This window comes from Corvus hawaiiensis, chromosome 3 (assembly GCF_020740725.1).
Source record: "Corvus hawaiiensis isolate bCorHaw1 chromosome 3, bCorHaw1.pri.cur, whole genome shotgun sequence".
NCBI lineage: Eukaryota > Metazoa > Chordata > Aves > Passeriformes > Corvidae > Corvus > Corvus hawaiiensis.
In genome coordinates this window covers 69,322,241-69,342,105 of record NC_063215.1, presented here as the reverse complement: position 1 = coordinate 69,342,105, position 19,865 = coordinate 69,322,241, and the positions used below count along the sequence as shown (strand labels likewise).

The 19,865-nt window shown below is 40.2% G+C and overlaps 1 protein-coding gene across 2 annotated transcripts in view; it reads right to left on the bottom strand.

Annotated features, from left to right (window-relative positions):
* UST (uronyl 2-sulfotransferase) overlaps positions 1 to 19,865 on the bottom strand; it is a 170,475-nt gene that overhangs the window by 52,195 nt on the left and 98,415 nt on the right. The gene's annotated exons all lie outside the window — the stretch shown is intronic.

Sequence of the window (19,865 nt, the reverse complement as noted above, 5' to 3'; positions counted from 1 at the left end):
GGACTTCTAATGCCATCACAAAAAGAGAAAACTTTAAGGCGTTCTTTTTTAGAACAATAAGCAATTTACTGAAGTTAATGTCTTTAACTTATGACAAATACTGTACCATATACAAAAAGATGTGCCATAAGATTTGAGAATTTGATTTTTTTTCATCCTAATACAAAATCCTAACAGTACTGACAGAAATAGCAACTTTTTTTTGTCCAGTAGAAGGAACACCCAAATAAAAAAAAAAACCAAAACAAAAAAAAACTTAGGCTTCAAGGTATTCCCTATTTTCTGATTATCAGTGTCTCAACCAAAAATTACAGAAACACCAAATTCTGTCATGGATGCATTACAATTCTTAGTAGCCCTGACAATTTAAAATACGGAATCATAACTCACATACATGCCTTGCAAATAATTTCCATTCCATTCCATCTGTTCATCTACAGAAAACTACATAAATATCCTTTCTCTCACAACCAAAACGAAAAATACACACCCTCTTTCTACGCCCTGCCCCTGTGGGATACCTCAACTTGTGTGAAACCAGGAGACCTTGCTCAAAGCCCAGGAACAGTCCATGCTCCTTCAGACTGGAGGGTGAAGATGTGGAGGTGTGTCAGCAGCAACCTAAATAAACATCTTCCAAGTTTTCATAAAAGGAAATGGAATAAAATGATGTGGAAAACCAGTGACTGAGCCCAGTCTACGGTGACTTCTCCTGCTTACAATGCTGCTCTTCATATACCACTACAGTCAGCAGTGCAGTCTTGTCCTTACTGTTGCCAGCCAAGGAAAATTCTTCCAACTCTCCAGAGAGCCACCGAGAATCCTCTCACAGCTTGTAAAGTGTTCTCTCACATACTTGGTGTTTGTAAAGAGGTCAAACTGACCATTACATCCTGAGGACAATGTTGCATCATATGAACTAAACACAGCCACACTAAAAAAACCCCAACATAATTCCCCATCTTTTCTGGCCCCAGCTAGGGAACTCTGGGGAAGAAAATGTAAACATGATGGCTCAGGAAAGGGCTTGTGAGTACAAATATGAAATGAAAGAAGGAAAAGCAAAACTTCCTCCTTCAGAAGGCTGCAGAAAGACACTGAAAAGTCAAGGTATAGGTAGCATGAAGGTTTCCAAGTATAAATGTAACATGACTTGCTAAGTCTTACTTAGGAGCACAAATTATTTACACATTTAATGAAACATAAGATACAATGCAACACACTTTTATTCCTAATTAGAGAGAGTTTTACTTCACCAGGTGATATTTAATGTTTCTATTCAATCTCAATCAAGTATTTGGATAACTAGAGCCACACAGCAGCAAGATGACTTCTTTCTTTCAAATTCTGGAGGCATTTGGTATCTGTTTGTGCACCTATGCCAACATCACTGGCAGCAGATTGCTGTGGAGCGGGCAGGTGCTGGGCATTGCTTCCCAAATCAGCACTACCAACATAGACAAAGCCAAATGTTTCTCATGCTGTGCTGTTGTGGTGCTGAGCCTCTCCAAGGTGGGCTGCCAGGTGGGGTGGACTGTGCCAAACTGTGTGGGATGATTGTCCTCTGGAGATGACAGTAAGCTGGACAAGTTTATTGGGACACCAGTGGCAGCTGCAGAGTGACCAGTGGGCATCCTGGGGAGAAGCTCCACAAGATGGCAGAGCAGATCCAGCTAACCCTAGAATGCAGGGTTTCTGTCTCCAAATGCCCCCCTGCACCAGCTGTGATTGCCCCTTCACTTCTGTGAGGCTCTGCCAGCTCAAAAAGCAACAGAAACCCTTTTCTGTTCCTCCTCCACTGCCTTCTGGTCTTCTACCAGAAGAGCAAACAACACGGGGCTTGCGCACATAAATACCACAACGCCACCACAGCACTCCAGCTGCACAGGGCGACACAGGACACAGCGGATGACTTCAGTCACTACTTTAATGTCCTTCACAGCCTCCCGTGGGCATCCACCCTCTCTTGCCTGGGGTCCTCCACCGGCTGCAGGTGGACACTTGTCTCACCATGGTCTGCACCACAGGCTGCAGGGGAATCTCAGCTCTGGTGCCTGTAACACCTCCCCTCTCTCCTTCTGCATCGACCTTGGTGTCTGCAGAGCTGCTCCTCTCACATATTGTCACTCTTCTCCAGCTGCAATTGCTCCTGTGCAGTAACTTCTTTCCCTTCTTAAACAGATTACCCCAGAGGTGCTACCACCATCACTGGAGGGCTCAGGCTTGGCCAGCAGCAGGTCCATCATGGAGCTGGCTGGCATTGGCTGCACGGGACATGGGGGAAACTTCTGGCAGCTTCTCACAGAAGCCCCTCTGGCCCCCCAGTACCCTGCCACTGCTACCAAAAGCTTGCCACGCAAACTCAACACATTTTTGTAGAGGATAATTCTGGGGTTTCTTTGAATTGACTTTACAATTTCTTCTGGCAAAATACATGTTTTTACTTCCCCCCCCCCCAAGTAAAGAGGCTGCCAAGTTTAATCCCCACTTTTTTTTTTTTTTTTCAATGGACTCTTTAGCCTGGGCTAATTTGCCTGACTTTTCAGCCAACAATGTATTACACTTTTCTTTCTGGCATCTTAGCAAGTGAAGCAGCAGCTAACAAAACAGCATCTTCTGCTAACCATCTACATTTTCATTAAGTGCAGACATAAGTTATTCATTCATATACAAATTTTTGCTGGCATTGACATAGCAAAAGTGATGAACTATGCCCACAATGCCACTATTCAGATGTGACAAACATTAAACACATTTGTACATCATTATTTTCTAACTTAAGATGATGTACAACATCAAGAAAATACATAGGTGGATATATTTCTCTCTTTTCTGTTATCAGAAATCATGTTAGTAATTTGTCAAAGGTAAGTTTTACTAGTAAGAATGGAACCACATCACAGTTGTAAGCAGACACCTTATCATATCTTTCTTTTCCATTGCTTCTGTATTTTTCACCTCAAACCATCTTAGCATGGGAAATACATAAAAAAAAGTAGAAAAAAATTATGCCAAAAAAAGGGCGAGTGGCTGCCAGCTGGAAGCAGTGTGTAAGCATTAAATAACCATCCTGTTACAGAGGGCACAGATCCAGGGAAGACCAAAAATGAAGACTGTTATACTGTAATCAAGAACGAATCCCACTGGCAACTAACAACAAGGAGACAGTACCTCTGCTAATTCTGTTTACCAACACTTCTTCATAGAAGAACCTGGAAAATTTGTCTGCTTGGATGATGAGCTTTAATGAAATCAATTAGGAATGGCATATATTCAATTCTGCAAATGCTGAGCAGGAAATACCCACCACCTCAAGGACTTTTCAGCCCTCCCTAATGGAGGGCACGAGGACTCCAGAAAATTGATGCCTATAAAAAAGCAGCAAGTCACAGACTGGTTTGGGCTGGAAGGGACTTTAGGATCACCTAGTTCCAATCCCCCTGGCAAGGCAGGGACACCTTTCACTAGATCACGTGCATCAAAGCCCCATTCAGCCTGGTCTCCCCAACACTTCCAGGGATGGGGCATCCACAACTTCTGTGGCAACCTGTTCCAACAACCCTCACAGTAGAGAATTTCTTCCTAATCTCTAAACCCACCATCTTTCAGTTTAAAGCCATTGCCCCTTGTCCTGTCACTACATGCTGTTTTTAAAAAGTCCCTCTCCAGGTTTCTTGTAGGCCCCCTTCAGGTACTGGAAGGCTGCTCTAAGGTCTTCCCTTCCCTTCCCTTCCCTTCCCTTCCCTTCCCTTCCCTTCCCTTCCCTTCCCTTCCCTTCCCTTCCCTTCCCTTCCCTTCCCTTCCCTTCCCTTCCCTTCCCTTCCCTTCCCTTCCCTTCCCTTCCCTTCCCTTCCCTTCCCTTCCCTTCCCCAGGCTGAACAACCTCAACGCTCTCAGCCTGTTTTCATAGGAGAGGTGCTCCAGCCCTCTGATCATCTTCATGGACATCCTCTGGACTTGCTTCAACAGGTCCATGTCCTTCTTATGTTGAGGGCCCCAGAGCTGGACTCAGCAGAGTTGTAAAAGAGAAAGTCATAGAAGGTGGAGTCTCACTTCCTTTGACCTGCTGGCCATGCTGCTTTTGTTGCAGCCTGGGACACATTTTGCATTCTGGGCTGTAGGTGCACATTTCTGGCCCATGTCCAGCCTCTGATCTACCAGCACCACTAAATCCTTCTCCCCAGGGCTGCTCTCCATCTGTTCATCCCCAACCTGTACTGATACAGAGGGATTGCCCCGACTCAGCTGTAAGACCTTGCACTTGGCCTTGTTGAACTTAATGAAGTTCACAAAGGCCCACTTCTCAAGCTCGTCCAGGCACCTCTGGATGGCATCCCTTCCCTCCAGCATGTCAACCACACCACACAGTTTGGTGTCATCAGCAAACTTGCTGAGGGCATGCTTGATCCCGCTGTCACCCACAAAGATGTTAAACAGCGCCAGTCCCACTACTGACCCCAAAGAATGCCACTTGCCACTGGTCTCCACTTGGGCATTGAGCCACTGACTGCAACTCTTTGAGTGCGACTGTCCAGACAATTCCTTAACCACCAACTAATCCATCCATCAAATCCACGTCTCTCTATTTTAGAGACAAGAATGTTGTGTGGGACAGTGCCAAATGCTTTGTACAAGTCAACATATACAGACAGTAATTTATGCTCAAAAAAGATAGTTCTAGAGTACAGATAAAGTTAATTTCTGACAGGTGACAGCCTCAGCCTGGAGCTGACTGTGAGGCTGAAGTCAGTGGGCTGAAAGAGGACAGAGATGCTGCTGCTGGGTGATGGTGCTCCTGGTAGGGTGGTCTCACCATTCCTGGCAATGCAGTTCAGCCTTGGCTGTCCCTGTCCCGGCAAGAAAGGCAGAAGACTCAGGTTGTTGAGAAGTATTTTAGACCAACCTTTGCTAAAGGAGAAGCAAGTTTATCTATACCAGGTTACCATTTATCCAATCTCTTAAAAAAAAAAGTTCATATCCACTGTAATTCATAGCAATGCTTTACTGCTCCTACTGTCAGGAAACCTTTACTAGTATCTGATACAAAACCACCTTAATGTAATTCAGAAAACTGCTTTGTCTTGATCTCAATGAACACAAGGAATAGCTGCAGGACATCGGCTTTATAGCACATCTTTTATTCACCTGAAGATTTCTATTTCCCTACAGCAATTCCTTTTTAAGACCATCTTCTGGACTCTCTTCAATTTCTCAGAAGCCCTAAAACAGAACAACTTTTAACTTAGGCTTTTTCACTAAAACCAGAAAAGACCCTGCCAGTGCCTTACTAAGTTCTCATCTGAACAAGGTAGTGCCTGGGAATTAGGGAATCATTTCATGTCTCTGGCTCCTGGAACCCAACATCTTTTGTTTACCTTGAAATGCTGGATCCCAGAAAATACTTGTGCTAAAACATTTTTAAAAAAACAAATTGGAGGAGATGCAGAGGAAATCATCAAGTAGCGCTGTGGATCATCACCTCTCTAATACATCACTCTTTTAACATTAAAAGCATCTATGTTCAGCCAAGTATACTGCAATACTAAGACTCTGTGACCTGTATTAACAGCAAGTCCTGCTCACAACTGAGCAGTAATATCCGTTACCAGATTGCTCAGAATGAAAAATCATATGAGAAAAACCATGGGACATCACAGAAACAGAATGGTATGGATTGGAAGGGAAATTAAAGAGCATCTAGTTCCAACCATCCTGCCATGAGCAGGGACACCTTCCACTCAACAGGTTGTTTGCATACAGAAAAGGGCTCTCTAGAAAAAGCGTAAGTCAGAGAAAAATAGTCTCGAACTGAAGTGACAAGCAAAGACACTTTTGAAAAAATGGATAAAATAAACAGAAGATTGCCAGAACCTAGCTAGTATTAGACAACATCGTAATGAACAACACAATCAGCAAGGGGAAGAAAGAAAATCAGCAGAAAAAGCTTCTTTATCTTGCAACAGGATCTTTGATCCAGTCACTAAAGATGTGATAAACACAGTCCTTTGATCTCAGGAAAAAAAAAAAAAAGGGGAAAAAAGAGAGGATAGAATGATTAAGGGTAGGAAACTAAAGACAGGAATAAAATAGCTGGTTTTCTTAGTGAAATGAGACACTGAGTAAGGGCGCACAGCATCTGTGCTGAGACAATACTCAAGAATAACCAAGAAGGGTTAACAGTAAAGTAGCAACTTTTTCAGGGAATATTAATGACACCAGATAAGAAATCTGACCTCACGGAGATACAGAAGGACTCTATAATGCTGAAAGACATTCAGGGCTGGTAAAACCATAGATTCTTACAACAGGATACTCTGGATGACAAGGATGTAACTGGATTTGAAAAGAAAAACCCAAATCACCAAAAGAATAACAACAATAATAATAATAAAATAAAAATTATATATTTATAGAAGAGAGATCTGTCAAAGGCTACTAAAAACAGATATGGCAGCAATATCTGTTGGTAAGCTGAAGGACGTCAGAACCTGGGAGGACACTCAAGGGGAAGCACCTTTTAGCCTGTTCCCAGTTTGTACTGGCTTCCCCAGATGGGCTGGATGGTGCTCATGTCTCAAGAAGGGCCTAATGCAGAAAGTTCACACCTCCACATATGACACAGTGTCATTTGCACAGATACCAAGGAATTTAAATGTTTCAAAATGTCACATTTCCTACAACACAGGAAAGCCTATTTTAATAATGAGACATTTCTGTAGTTCACATTTTTCTCCCATTTTCTTTCCCAGGTCAAACGTTCCCATTCCTTTAAAGCCTGACTGGATACACAGAAATTATACTCGGCAGATTTTAGCCCTAACCTCAAAAATGCTTATATTAACAGAAACACATTTAAGTTCTATGAATGCCTCAAAATCTTGAAGCTAGCATTACACATTGTTTTTAGCAGAGGTCCACAAAAATAGTTTAAACAATATAAAAGTTTAAAAGAGGCTTATTAGAACAAATATCAGAGGTCTGCATACTAAATATATCATTGGAGAAAAGAAATCCATGAGCCAAAAGGAAATTAATTTTATTAACAATGAGCGTTAGATATTATTGCTTTCATACACTCCAAAAAGGACAGAGGCAAAACAAACATAAGAGATCATTCCATTTGCCTTTTTTTTTAATAGGATTTCATGTGACAAGAATTGGGGAGGAAAATGCTTACTTTCTACAATATAAATCTTCAAAATAAAAGAGTGAAGAGACGGAGAAGGAAAGACATGGACAAGGAAAGATATGCCCCATGAATCCAAAAAAATTATTGCAAGCATCAGGAAAGAAATAATTTTTTAAAATTAGTAAGCTTTTCCTAATCTGCAGATGTAGCAAAATTTTCACTTAAGAAAATAAGCACTCGCTAGCTAATGCATGTTTTATTTCAACATACTGCTCGGTTACAGCTTAGGCTATGTGCTGTGACAAATTCCAGTGATACAATTCCCTTTTGCTGAAGTTAGAGAGAGGCTGTATCCAACAGCTCCTGGTATGTCCCTGAAATAATCCAGTCACATCAAGTACACTGTCCAGCAAAAGAGGAAAACAAACCTGCTGCTGACCTCTGAATTAAAAAAGAGAATATATATGATTCACCATACAGTACACATTTTAAATTTCTTTGGTACTGACTTTTAAGAGAAAAGTTCCTCATGGCACCAATATCTAATGTCTTTTATGTCCCCTTGACCTACCACATTTGTGGTGGCACTTTAACACAAACCTGTTGAATGGCGAGAAAACAGCTAGAAGTTTGACTTGTGGGCTAATTTTGCTTTCTTATCAGTCTTCTGCCTAGTGTTGACTGACTTGGAATCTCTCCCTTCATCTCTCAGGGCTGAATTGCAAAAGGAGCTGCAGAGCAGAGAAGAAAATCATACTGCTGCTGCATGTGGCTTCCCTGCTGCTGCAACTGGAGATGGTTTCTGCTCTGCTCCTCCCATCTAATTTCCCTAGTTAAAATCTTCCCTGCTGAACAGTTCTAATGTTTTTCTGGAAAATTACTAACACTTTGCATTATTCATAGCACTGCCATTCTGAACAGCAGACACAAAATGGAACATATTGATTCCACTTTTCAGTTTGACAAGACTATCACCGTACTGACAACACCAAGTATTAAAAACCTCCTAAAATTAAAAGGTTCAGAGGCATAAATAATGTTCTTATTTGCATTTTTTCCTTTTTTTCCCCCACTTTTTAAATCTTTAGTCGTCTGCTGAAGTTCTTTTCTACAACTATGAAAAACAAAACCATACTTAGCTCCCTACACAGAAACCCAGAATCTCTCAATGCCTTCGTCTCAGGTGCTATGGCTTCAAAAAGCTCAGCAAGCAAAAAGATCAAGTATAAAATCATGAAGGTTAATAAATCTGCTATGAAGAGAAAAAAAGTGTAAAATAGGCTTTTTTCCATCTCCTTTCTGTTAATCAAAAACATAATCTCTTTGGATTACATTCTGAAGAATTTTTCTACATTTTTTTCCTTCAGTCATTGATGAACACTTTAGTTTTCTTTTTTCCTTTCAAAGAGAACAGAAAATTAATTTTGAAGAAAATAATAATCTCATTTAACAATCCATCTTCACCATGGAAAGTTTCCTATTTGCCACCAGTTAGTGGATTTTTCCCCAAGAAAAAGGAAATTACTTTTGACAAGCTCAGTTATGAATAGTGGCTGGCTTTGCTTGGATCAGAGTTCATAGGAAAAAGCTGTGTTCAAGGTAACCTGACTAGACTGTGTTTCAGTAATTTACTGAGCAGTAGCCAGTTTTGCTGAAACAATGGCAGTCTGTTTTCCAGAGTCTGGAACAACAATCAATCAGCTTAACACCCATTGTTGGGGTTTTTGGATGGTTTGGTTATGATTTTATGTAAAGCAACTATATTTACAAGGGATAGAGGAGCTTTGGAAAGTCTAGCAAACAAGAAAAGAAAGAAAGCAACACTTAGAATAATAGTAAAAAAAAAAATGAACACTGCTTTTACTTCAAAGGAGAATTTCACTACCTTGTAACACAGGGAATGTATTTTCTCAGTGGACACAGCAGGTCTGCTGCTTATCCTGAAAGATGGAGTTGCCTTTTCATTCAAGACATGCACCCACCATCCCTGTGATAATTCACAACCATGTAATATCATCAGCAAACTGGTGAGGGACATGTATTTATCAAAAAGGTAATTCGACTTCAAATAGCCATCTTAAGGCAAAAACCAAAAGCACATTTGAAACAGTTGATGCCTGTTTCTTGGGGCTTTTTTTTTCACATTTATTTCTTTAAATAATGTGGAATTACAAGGAAGACAATAAAAAATTATTTCCTGGCAGCAGTAGTCTTCCTTACTTGACTGTTAAGGAAAAAATGGCGAAACGCCCTGAACCCCAGCTCAGTGACAACAAATACAATTTTACAGTTTATCACACTCTGTTCCCTCACATTTTCTCCTGGCAACGGTAACTCACCAAGTTATGAAAAACTGCTTTTATTTTTTCTTTTGAATTTGATTAAAATCCACCACAAAAAGGCTGAAGGAATCAGCTTTCTGGAGGACTTCCTCTGACCATCAGTATCCTTCAGATGTCTGGGGTTATTTCTATTAGGTTTCCAGTTCATTAAGGTGCCAAGATGCCTTAGAGCATGTGGCTTGAATCCATCCTTGTTTCAGGGAACAGAAGCCATTAGTCCTTCCATTGCACTGAGCAGCAAAACTTGTCAACTCTTTTGATTGCAGTTGCTTATCTATCTGGCAAAGAAGCCAATCGGTCACCTCATTGTCTGAAGTCCCTCGTCCTTTCACATCTCTTCAGGAAAAGAAGAGAAGGGAGGTCACCTAAAATTAGTCTGGAGCCTCTGTACTGAAACTGTTACTCTAATAGAAGCTACTGGTATGCCGAGATGAAGAGAAGAGAGAAGAGAGAGAAGAGAGAGAAGAGAGAGAAGAGAGAGAGAAGAGAAGAGAGGAGAGAGAGGAGAGAGAGGAGAGAGAGGAGAGAGAGGAGAGAGAGGAGAGAGAGGAGAGAGAGGAGAGAAGAGAGAGAGAAGAGAAGAGAGGAGAGAGAGGAGAGAGAAGAGAAGAGAGGAGAGAGAGGAGACGGTGGTAATACCTTCTATGACAAGAGGGAAAATCTGATTTCTGGAATATCTGACACCTGAAGAGCACTCCTGAGGGAAAGCACAGCAGCCACTTGCCAGGCAGGGCCAAGCAACCAGAGAGAACATTACAATCCATCTGCCAAAACAAACCTATGGCATTTGGTTGTTTTTGGAGAAACACAAACACCCATCTCTATGTCATAGGAGCATACTGAAGCAAACAAAGCAAGAATAGACAGACTGCCTGATTTTTAGGCAGACTGTTCCCCAGTTCAGATCTGTTCATTCTGTAATGAGACAAAAACAAAACCTAGATTTGCACCTCTGTCCTTCATCTTCACTGCTGTACTAAGGGTTCTTTCCCTGCTGGGTGGGCTGGCTGGGAAGAACCTCCCACCTCCCCAGTGGGACAAGCATCCCAGTTGTGTCCCACAGGAGATTCTGGCACCCCATATGTCCCCTGGCTCCAGGGACATGAGCCTTGGTGCTGACCAGAAAGGAGCAAGCACATGGTGCTCCAGCAGGTCCTCGGGTCCCTGTGAGCTGGGACCAGGATAAGGCACAGGATTTTACTCTGTAGGTTATAATAAACCTTAAAAACTTCAGAATAACTGGAATAAACTAAGTCTTCAGTATATCTGGGCACTGATATCCCTTTTTTCCACAAAATGCCACCTCTGCTTCCATATGGTTTCAACATAAACTACATCAGTCTTAAAAATACAGAATTCACAAGTGTGACCCAGCCATCCTGCAGTCAACAGAAGAGTCCACACCAGCACCAAAAAATTACATGATAGGAAAATATTTTGTTGTCAACAAACACCTAAGGCCCAGGACAGCCTTGGATGCTTGTATAAAGACATGCCTATCCCTCACCACGTCAGCCGTGCACCACGGGTGAGCAGTTCCCCTAAATCTACTGCCCTGCGCTCTCTTTGCCATCTACCACCTCAAAGCTTCAGCTTTGCTGTAGCTGAAGGAAGTTTTAGAGATCAGGATCTCTGCTTATTTCACTTTGCTGGCAGCTCTGACAGCCAGAAAACTTAGGTATAAACCACAAAAAGGAAAGAGGAAGGAGAATGACAGACAAGGAATAAAACGGGCTAATAAATTCAGTTTTATTTTCATGGATTGTCAGTTCCTGCAGGTTTTGACACCTAGGGAGTGAAGTGAGTATCTGACTGCTTGAAATTACAGTATCATGCCACAGCCTGAACACATTCAATATGCTGGCAGTAAGAGGAGGGCTGTCTCTCTCTGCCCTTCTTCTGTCAGGAGGAGTAAAAGGTTCTGCAGTTTCCTTCCCCATCCGACTGCCAATAAAAGAGCTTTCATTTAAGGTGGTTAAAGCATAACACAACAAGGAAGAGAAAACAGGCTCACTCTTAGCAAGGAATGTATTTAGGAGGTTTTATAGGATGGTTTTCTAGGGACACCTACCATGATTTCATCAGACAAGTCTTCAAAAAAATTGTTAATTAAGCATAATTTCCAAAAGTCTGACTCCTACTACTAAATACACACACACACATGCATTATTACACCATATTTTTAAGACAGACTATTTGCTGGTCAATGCCCCATCTCTGTTATTTATGCAATGTATAAACTGTAACTTTAAAAATATTGATTTAAAATTTTATACTAACAGAAATTGAAGGCATTCTTTTTTTCTGGATGATAAAACATTCCAGTTCTAAAAACCACTGTATTCCAACTTAAGACAAACAAAATATCAATCAATAATTAGCTTTACTTGAGGACTATTAAACACTTCTTTCAGGTTCATAATGCCCAAAATGCTAGACTATGCACTGAAGATAACATCCGTATCACACACAGATCCTCTTGTTTTCGTTCACCTAAAATAGTTATTTGTCAGCTAATTATCATTGTTAAATCATCCCTTACTGGGAATCATGTAAGTGTTATCTCCTTAGATGTGTCCTCCTGTTACTTTCACATTAACAAAGTACATGAGAACTGAAAATGCAAATACTCAAGGCTTACAAAAATTATCAAACACCTGAAACTCACCCATACTGAGATTACTGTAAATAAAAACAAAGAGACTTTGCATTTCTGAAAAGCATGCACTGAAACAAATGTTTAAACCCACTATTTTAAGGATTTTTACATCTTCTCTTCTGGTGTCTTTACTATTACAGTGCGCAGTGTAAAACTGTGGATGCAGTTCATACTTTAAATGCATTTTTATCTTAGCTTTTAAAGATAAATTTGAGAATAGTCATGACAGTGTTAACAATTAATAGCTTCAGCATCAGTTTGGAACTTACAAAAATTCATTTGATTGGCAGAGATGTAAGACAACAAAGTCTTAGCCACTATGGCATATACCCAAGAACACTCAACTACTTCAAAGTCAAGAAACAACACATTCAGCTGGAGATGTCTATAATTTTAACTATCTTATGTAAATCACCTAGTAGTAGAATTCACTTGTAAGCATGTATAAAGTTTGCTTTTGAGTCACCCAGAGAAGAAACCAATTTCAGAAAATCAGTACTGGCTATAAGGAACATTTACTACACACACAGGACCTTTCTCTGGGTGCCCCTGAGGCTCTAGATATGCACTGGTCAGATATTTTCTGATGAAGAGGTGCTGCTTTGATAATTAACAGCCCTTGGGGGCTACATAGTTGCACTTTTAAAAACAGATTAGAGTGGAATATTTCAGTTGACAGGGATCTACAAGGATCCTCTGGTCCAACTGCCTGACCTATTCAGGGCTGACCGAGTGTGTTGTTAAGGGTGTTGTCCAAATTGCTCTTAAACGTCCACATGCCTTGAGCATCGACCACCTCTCTAAGAAGCCTGTTACAGTGCTTGACCACTCCCTCTGTGAAGAAATGTTTCCTAAAATATTTCCTTTTTGGATACATATAAACTTATTCACAACAATGACCAGCAAGGACTTCCACAGCTTAATTACATATTGTCCAAAGTATTGCATCTTTCTATTTTTTACTGGATCTGGCAATTACCCACTCCAGTTGTGACCTTCTATTAGTCTTACACTGAAACAGCCCTCAAGCAATCATCCTTGAGGTCACTTTTTCATGCCTCCTGAAAATCTGCCTTCTTGTATCCTTTCCATTGTTTACTTCTTCCTCTTTTGAAGAGTCTTAATCTTTGTCATTCCTCATCAGGAAATTATTTCATCATCGCTCCTACCCATTTCTGAGGCTTTTCCAGTTCTTTCAATCCCATTTTGGGAATGGGAGGTCACAAATGTCAAATGAAAGTAGTCAAGTGCAGACACACTAGAGATTTATACACAATGAAATTCTCTGTACTGATCTCTATTGCTTTTGGTTTGCCTTTTTTGACTGCTACTGAGGACCAAGCGGATGCTATGATAGAACCAGCCAACACACACAGAAGATCTCGCTCCTAATACAGCAAAAGGCTTGTGAGAGTCCGTCAGTTTCTAGGTGAAATAAAGATTATCCCCCGCAAACTGTTTTCCCACCTTCCCTGAAGGCAAGGCTGGCTTTAATCCCTGGGCTGCCCAAGAATGTTCCTTTCTGTTCTTGTTCAATCATTCAAAAATATATCTCCCGAAAATATAACACAGACATACCCTCTTCTCTTATACAGTTTACATGGCCTTAGAAAGCTGCTATCAATATATTAGAATCTTTGTCTGTGGTTGGGATTTTCCACTCTACAAACAGTATCTTCCTATAGAGAAGCTAGAGAAAACTAGTTCCACAAGCTACCGCAACACATAAAACCCAAAAAAGAACACAAAAGAGAACATCAAGAGCTGTCCTGTATTCACGCTCAGAAAGGCACAAATAAAAAACTTGGCTTAATCACCATAAAAATGAAGATTCATCATTTTAAACTTAATACAGCAAGGTCCTTTAATAAAAGATCGTAAGTTCTTATGTATATAAATGTCCTATAAAGCACTACCGAGACATAGTATATGGTAAGACCCTGGAATAATGTTACATTTAAATAAGATTGTGGGTACTTAGTGCTTGGACCTCTACTGCTACTGGGTTTCTGGTTTCCTGTGCAGTTCCTTAACATTTGCAACAGCCAGAAATTTTCAGGCCACTACAACACTGCAAGAAAAAAACCCTCACCTTTTTACATTCTGAAGCAACATGTTGTTGTTACCCTGTATCCTGTCTCCACAAAAAGGAGAATGGCGATACAGAAAGGTATCATTAAAAAAAAAGCGTGGTATAAATCTTATATTTGCTATTAATGTAAGTATGTATTGTGAATTACATGGAAGTTTTTGGTGTTGCAATCTTATCCAATGCTATATTGAGTATTTACTAGGTGCAATTGACTCAGACTACTGAATGAAAACAGATTAGGAAGGCACATTTTTCTTGCTCTTGTATAAATGCATAATGCTGCAATGTTTGGAATGCAAACTCCACAGGGGAATATTAAAAAAATACTGGTTTGTAAATTAAAGTCACTGAAAAGTAATGTCAGCCATGAAAATATTTCCTTTAATATTATGTTTTATAAGTTGTTTAATCAGTCCCTTCTCCAGCTGAGGTCTAAATTACCATTAACTTTGTGGTTCAATAAATTATTAATACAAAATGGGAGAATCTAAGGGGAAAAATGGTGTTTTAGAGCACACACAATAGATGAAGAGCTGCAAAAATGGGCCAGAAATTTTGCTGTGAAGAGGTAATGCAGTAAAAGGGAACAGCTGGAGACTATTAAAAGCACTCATTAGAGGGAAGAAGCAGTAAACTGTTCTAATTGGGTCAGCTGACAGGTGGCTGTACTTCAGCAGTGCCCTCCCAGCAGCCCTGTCCCAGCCACAGGGATTGGGGCTACTGTGTGATCCCCAAACCAGATCTACAGCTGCAAAGCTGCACTGCAGCACATCAGTGACCAAATCAAACTGCCCCAGCAGCAGTTTGTAACACAGGCACTAAAATGACTACTGTGTGTCTGGGGGTATGTCAGGGAAAACACAGAGTGCATAAAATGTTTAGCCTCGTAACTACAGCTAGGAACGCAGTAAGTGAAAAATGTTCTTTTTAATTTATATATTCCAATCCCTAGTATCTCGTATGCACTGCACAGACAAAGGCAAATAATTTTAACCTCTGCATGCCTCAGATTTCCAGTCTAAACAATGTTAACAAAGTTATCAGAGCCTCCCCAAAATTTCCCACACTCAATCAACAGACACTTGTAGCCCCTCAACAGGAAAATCAGAGTCATGAACCCTCTATGGCCTCACTGCACCAATCTGAGGGCAGGCAACTCTCTCCCTGCTTTTTTTTTTTTTTTACAGAGATATACACGAGAGTGACAGTCAGAAGATGAAGGCATGGGCTCCCTACCATGGTCTCTCCTGGAGGCCACGTCTCTGGCAACTGAAAAGCTTCAAGAAACTTATCTAAAGTCATGCAGGAGAAAGCTCAGCGATGACAACTGATAGCAACTACTGATGATAATTCATAATATAATTACCCACGGTATTATGCAGATAAACACAGGAAATAAGATAGCCAGCTGCTGTCCAAAACCCAGTGCAATTGGTAAAACAGTATTTTTTCTTGTAGATAGAAATTTGAGGATATAAATAATAAAACTGGTTAAATATATTTAGTGAATATTCTTATATTAATGAAAACCATGGAAGTCACAAAAAGAAATTCTCAAGATTCAGGAATAAAAAAAATCGTTCTGTGGAGTTTACCCATTCAGCTTTCTCTATAATTTTGTTTGAAATTTATGAAATAACCTAAACAACATTAGTTTAAATATTTAGCTATAAAAGGTAACGTTGCAAAAGGAACGTTTTTTTTTCCCTATTATAAGAAATTTGGTGTGCAAGTTCCCTGACAGTGCTTGAATTTTACTTCCCTCCTTTGCAGTAATCCTAATACACTTTTAATAATTACTTTAACGTTTCATTTAAAAGACAAAAGGACAGATGCTCCTTTATGGGATCCCTTGCATGAGTAATCTTTAACATAAATGAGGCTGAATATTGTTAGAATATTTTTAATTTTTACTGAAAAAAGCTTATTTATTTTCAGAGATGAAGTTGATAAGACTATGCAGAGCCACACAGAGATGCCGTGCAAACTTAATTGATAATTATAAGGAAAATCTGAAACATTCTATAGGAAGGTGACAAGTTATTATCTTACTGAATGATTTTTTAAATTCAAAGTGTCTGATTTCTGATATATTAGCTCAGAGATCTTTTACTGGAGTGAGCTAGGAGCCATGATATTCATGAGCCTAACAGAGATCAGAATCCCACGTAACCAGATTTCCTGTAATTCAGGCAACAACATGCTGCTTCACACACTCATTCAGCCTTAGTGGTCTTAGATCAAAGTTTTACCAAGTATTAAGAAAAGATGAAAACCCTATACATGCCTTTTTTTATATTTGATGTCTCACGCTGAAGTTGTAATAAATACTAGATAATGACAAACAAGCCTTCTGGAAGGAACAATTTTAATATAAACCTTTAAAATATTAATGGTAGTCCCTCTTCATCAGGGGTGCTTCCTACCTTCTGCACTTCCACAAGCCCTGAACTAAATCGCATCTCATGCGTATTTTTCTTTTGCTTGGTACCTGCAGCACTCACAGCTGCACTGAAAAGGGTTTCCTTGCTTTATTGAAGGGCATTTACTCTAAGAACTCTAGTTCAACCTGAAACACATTCACTACAATGAATGTAATTTAACTTCTGTGAATTTATCTCATCTTACAGGACCATAATGTAGGACTGACAGTCACATCAGTGTGCTTGAGACTCAACTCAAGGTGCTCGCCATTAATTACCTCTCTGCCATACCCCACAATACCACGCTGCCACTATTTATTTTGGAGAAGCTTGGAAGTGATTTCTTCAGGTGACTAACAGTAGCTCGCTCCAGCAGAGAAAATGCCAGGTCAGGGCAAGGAGCTGGTGGATCTGGGTAAAAAGTCTCACACTGCAGCAGGTGCCTCTACCACATCCGACTCGTGAATAAAAGGCTTGTTTTCTATCCCGACTTTCAGTTGAATTTTGGTAAACACAGACATTTACCAAAACGTTTAGAACAATTTATTTGACTCCTGAATGAATGGCTGCATTTCCTGGAACAGAGTCAAAGCCTGAAGCTGTATTCTGAGAAAATTTCAAATGATCAGTGAACGGTGGAAATTTCTGTCTCCATTTCTGACCTTTGCAATGTCAGCAGTTCAGATTTTCAATGTTAAAAAACCAGCATGCAAGGTACTACCAGACTTCAAGATAGTTTGGGCTTTTTCAACTCCCTTTTTTTCTTAAGGATCAGAACTGAGGGGAGGGAAATCCTTCCATCAAGGGCATCACAACCTGGTGTTCATCAGACACAAAACCTGATCTTTAAATGCTTTTCCTCCCTTAAGAGCCTGCTTTCTAGAGCAGCTGAGCTCCCACACCTTCACACTGCAGTTTGAGGGAATATGGATGTTGCCCTCAGCTTTTCAAGGGCAAAGGCTAATACTGGCAGCTGTTGATGAAGATGCCAGGATAGCCTGGAAATGTTCCCAGTTGCTCACACAACCTTCCAAGAGATAGGACGCCAAGAACGTCATGGTTGATAAAAGCACAATCAGTTTCTAAGGCTCAGTTTCCAAAGATACACACCTTTTGCCTGCAAATCCGTCTCTTCTGGTAAAACAGAGAAGTTATATTTACAGTTTCTCCAGTCCATTTTTTGGTAAGCCTATAACTGCTGTCAACACAAGGCTTCTCAAATACTCCAGCAATGAGCCCAGTGTCATGGATCAATCCATGGATCAATCAGCAGTTATGTATTTTCCTAGCTGTTCATCTGAGGCATGATGGAAGAAGAAAAGTAAAAGCTCATATCCTCCCCCTGCCTTCATGTATCTGCTCATGGTCAGGCACACCTCACTCCAAACAACTTATGTTTGATATTGTGATCAATGTTGAAACTATTTAATATGCTAAATCTAAGATTATACTTAAATAGGCCCCCATAAAAAAGAGTAATATTTCATGGTGAGTTTTGCATTTAAAAAAATATTAGGAAGAACTGCAAAAGTTATGAGACCTGCAATTAGGCCAGCCATCAGTCCTGTGCTAAAGTGGCATACTGGCTCAGGCTCAGAGGTAAAATCAGCTGCTTACTTTCCTCACAGCTAGATCAGACAATCCATTTTGCAGATTTCTGAAGCTATGATTCCAAAATCTCTAATACCTGAATTTTGAGAAATATGCAAGCAGATTTTCTTGAACCGCTGAGGAAAAGATTAAAATGCGGGCATGCAATATATGATGTGGTTGGATGGCTCACGCATTACAAATGCTGAACATTCAGAATGCATGGCTTTCATGAAAATTAATTTCACTGGCAAGAGCTCTATATGTTACTGTCACTCTCTCTGAGGAGTGCAAGTGACTGCCAAAGTCTGCCAAGGAGGGATGGAAAACAGGTTCCAGAAACACTTCCAGGATTCTAACACTGACTTACCAACAGAGAAAATCAAAATGAAAATGCAAAAATAGTTTTTATTAAGGATGCTAATGGTGCCTCAGATCATCAAACTGCCTTTTGAACAAAATGATAACTGACCTCAGTCAGACACTTTTTATTTCTTTTTCATTATAGCTTTTGTACTGATCTGTGTAGGCATCGATATCTGCATATGCATATAAATAATTACCTTCTTGAAGAACATACCAATGCCAGTGAAAATGCAAGGTAATTTCTATTAGTTTTTAAACCAACACACCATTAATTCGATCTATTTGTTTCAGTTCTGCTTGAAGTACAATTTCACTGGCTATACATAATCATAAGGTGCACAGTCAGTACTGAAATAGTACCAGGTTTTACAGAGTCAGTCGTAAGAGGTGCCAATCCCTGCATTTCAAATGAGAAGGCGCTCAAAATAAAGTACAGACTCTACCACTCACTTTCAACATTTCCAAAAAAGAAAATGTAGCCGGGTTAAAAAATAAAGTTGTAGTAAAAACCCCCACCCCTCACTAATTTCCTCAACCCTCTTGTCCCATTCAGAGATGATGAAGCAGAAATCCATGCACACACTACATGCAAAGTCTTCTAACTCTGCACACCAGGAGGTCAAGACCCACTCAGCTAACATAGGGACCTCTTTGGGGTCTCTATCCATATAGCAAGTAAGATACCTTTCGCAGTTCATATCTGTATAGCAGATGACATTAAATTTAAGGCTATTAGACAGTTACACTGATACCTCCCCCTTCAATTACTCATAATTTATAAGCTTGTCTGTTCACAGGGCTCTGCATGACAAACAACAGAAGTAAAGACAAAAGAAATCATAACAGTCCTGTAACACGTAAAAAAACCCAGCCCTCCTTGGATTCATCTAACTTCAGCTAGGGCTGAAAGATGTTGTGTGGCAGCTGTTCAGAGCTGTGTTCTCTATGGCTCATCACATATCTTGTACTCTACTGCCTCTTCAAAACATCACAAAAACACCCTCTCTTTCTCCTCCAAAAGCCACAGACATCTCCTGTTTTGACATTGTCTGGCCTGCAACATCTCATAGCAGACCATCAAGCTGTCCTGTCACTGCTGTTTCACTGACCCCTCTGCAGGTTCAAGTATGGCTGAAGGCTGAGTCCAATCAAACTGGATCTCCATCAGAGAGAGGGCAAGAAGCAATTCCCCCATTTTGCTTTTTTTGAGAGGTGTCAGTGTACATGCAAAGAGATCAATATAAAACAAACCAATTACCTCCCT